The following is a 2,861-nucleotide window of genomic DNA, read 5'->3' as shown; positions in this document are numbered from 1 at the left end:
CAGTTGTGGTTGTAATGTATTGGTGTGTACACAGAGTGTTGTGATTTTAATAAGTTTGCTGTGCTTTCACAAGTGTTTTTTTTCTTATTTTCGAGTTGGGTGGAAGGCTGAGGACTCCTGCTGGCCACCTCCTTTACTTTCTATTGTTTTTTTTGTGTATCTGTATGTACAATTTGGAATTGTGTTTTGGTGATCGAGACCTTGTGTAGAATTAATGTATGGTGTATTTTTAACTTTTGTATTTCAATAAAGTGCTTGTCTTTATATTTCCAGTCCACGTCTCCATGCTCACCCTGTCTTGGTAGCGAACCAATGTGCCTTTGATAAGGTTATTTTCCGGTGTATTCTGGGTGGCGTAGTCGATTAATAGTTAGATATTAGTTTTGTAAATGCTTTCAATTTGACCGCCTTCGCCACACATGCAACACCCGCTGAGTGGCATTAAACAGCTTGAAAGATCAAAGACAATGTTTAATATAACTCTGACTGAATTCGTCTGAAATAAGAAAGTCATATACACCTAGGATGACTTGAGGGTGAGTAATTTGTGGGCTAATTTTCATTTTTGGGTGAACTAACCCTTTAAGTATTCCAAAGTATTTAGACTGAGTTACTAAACTTGAGTAATCTAACAAAATATGTTACAACATACTTTTTACAGGATTTATTTTGTAATCTGTAGTGAAATTATATGTAATACTTATTTCAAATAAGTATTGACTTCTAATTTGTGACTGATTTCGATGTAAAATCCCTATTAACATCATAAGTGCCCTCAGGGGCGATTCAAGGATTTTCATTTTAGGGGGGCTCAGCCCACAATGAGGGTATATATATATATATATATATATTGTAAACTGTATTTATGACAAAGAACTGCACAGATGCAGATATATAACAATCTATCGATAAACACACAACTTGTCCTCGGTTTCTCGCTCTGCGCCGCTGCGGTCTGCTGATGTCTGCGCACTGCGGTCTGCGCGCTGAAAGACGGAGAGGAGCTGATTGAAGTCTGCCGCTGTTTTCATATGAAATTTAAAGGGGACTGAGGCGATCACGAATTCGTGTACAGTTTATGGAGCTAATCGCAAAATTTTAGGGGGGCTGAGTAGTCATTTGCACTAATCCTTTCGTGCAATATGGCCTAGCAACGCCCAAGAGTGCCCTCCAGGAAACAAACAAAAAAAAAAGCAATGAAATTCATGACCCCTTAAATAATGTATACAAAATATATAAATCTCAAATTTGGGAAAAATTACCTAAACACAGAAAGTGGGGTAGATAGACTGCCTTCAGTTCTCCAGAGATGACGGCAATATCCATCAAGGGGCCACACGGTGTAAAATGCTCCATTTCTGGAAAATCACCTACACACTCCCAGTCACAAATGTGATACTCAAGCTGAATGTCACGAGAGCATTCAATACGGAGACCAGTCCTGCTGCATTCATAACTCCCTGATGCAAGAGTCATTCTGATGGACAAAGAGACATTTAAGATTAACATTCATGAGGGGTGTTACAGAGTATTTGTTAAATATAGCTAACGAAATATATATTGTGTGTTTGATTGGTCCAGACGCTACAATATTATTCACACAATTCTCCCTAATTCCTAATTTTTTATCTTTTAATTTTTCCTTATTAAAATAGCCTACTGAAGAAAAAAAACTTTTGAACAGCAGTATATATATATATATATACAGTATATATATAAAGAAATGAAAAGACACAGCAGGTATGGCACCTGTACTTCTGGTTCTGTGCATCTTCTGAGATCACAGAGGGTTCAATCAGGTCCCATTCAGTTGAATCCTGAAACAATATGTTAGGATTCAAGATCAACTATATTTCAGAAATTACAATTTAACAAGCATTTATTTTCTAAATTAATGAAATATAATAATAATAATAATAAAAATAATAATATAAAATTTGTTCAATTAAGTTCCAGCTTAACTGCTCTTCACTTACCCTGACACTGGCACAGGTTTGACATTGTCTGTGTGAGGCTGGACAAGATAACAGATAAAAAAAATTAAATGGGTTAAAAAAAAAAAAACAAAGCTGCCTAAAAAATAGAAAATGTTCCTTGTTGGAGCCCCAGTATGTCCCGGGAATAGTGATCACTGATTAAATGCAAAGTCGATGCAGATAAAGGAGTTAAACAATTTGTCATTCATGCTATTTCCAGTGTTCATAAAACATAAATGGAAATTCAATCAAATGTATTACAATGTGTACTACAAATAATGAAAAAAAAAGAAAGAAAAAAAACACATTGGGATTTTATGTTTCATTTATTTGTGATATGATTACTTTATACTAATAATGAATATATATATATACACTACCGGTCAAAAGTTTGGGATCACAACGATTTTTAATGTTTTTTTTACAGGAGTTTCTTCTGCTCATCAAGGCTGCATTTATTTGATCAAAAATACAGAAGAAAAAAAAAAGTAATAATCTTGCAAAAAGTTATTACAATATAAAATAATGGTTTATATTTTAATATCCTTTAAAATATTATTTATTCCTGTGATGCAAAGCTGAATTTTCAGCATCATTACTCCAGTCTTCAGTGTCACACAGAAATCATTCTAATATGCTGATTTATTATCAGTGCTGAAAACTGTTGTTCTGCTTAATATTTTTTTTGGAACTTGTGATACTTCTTTTCAGGATTCTTTGATGAATAAAAAGTCAAAAAGAAGAGCATTTATTTAAAATAGAAATATTTTCTAACAATATACACTACAGTTCAAAGGTTTGGGGTCAGTAAAATTTTATCCTTTCTTTTTTTGAAAGAAATTAAAACTTTTATTCAGCAAGGATGTGTTAAATTGATAAGAAGTG

General features: G+C 33.5%; 1 protein-coding gene and 1 long non-coding RNA gene across 2 annotated transcripts in view; both read right to left on the bottom strand.

Moving 5' to 3' along the window:
* Positions 1 to 2,861, bottom strand: part of LOC107737490 (histone H1-like) — a 121,049-nt gene that overhangs the window by 81,975 nt on the left and 36,213 nt on the right. The gene's annotated exons all lie outside the window — the stretch shown is intronic.
* The window catches only part of LOC107737493 (uncharacterized), a 12,512-nt gene that overhangs the window by 7,820 nt on the left and 1,831 nt on the right, over positions 1 to 2,861 (bottom strand). The window contains exon 2 of the long non-coding RNA XR_001639802.1: positions 1,263 to 1,477. This is a non-coding gene — a long non-coding RNA (uncharacterized LOC107737493). The remainder of the gene's footprint in view (positions 1 to 1,262; positions 1,478 to 2,861) is intronic.

This window comes from Sinocyclocheilus rhinocerous, unplaced genomic scaffold, assembly GCF_001515625.1.
Source record: "Sinocyclocheilus rhinocerous isolate Xijiao unplaced genomic scaffold, SAMN03320098_v1.1 scaffold2902, whole genome shotgun sequence".
NCBI classification, from domain to species: domain Eukaryota; kingdom Metazoa; phylum Chordata; class Actinopteri; order Cypriniformes; family Cyprinidae; genus Sinocyclocheilus; species Sinocyclocheilus rhinocerous.
This window is presented reverse-complemented; position numbering and strand designations above follow the sequence as displayed.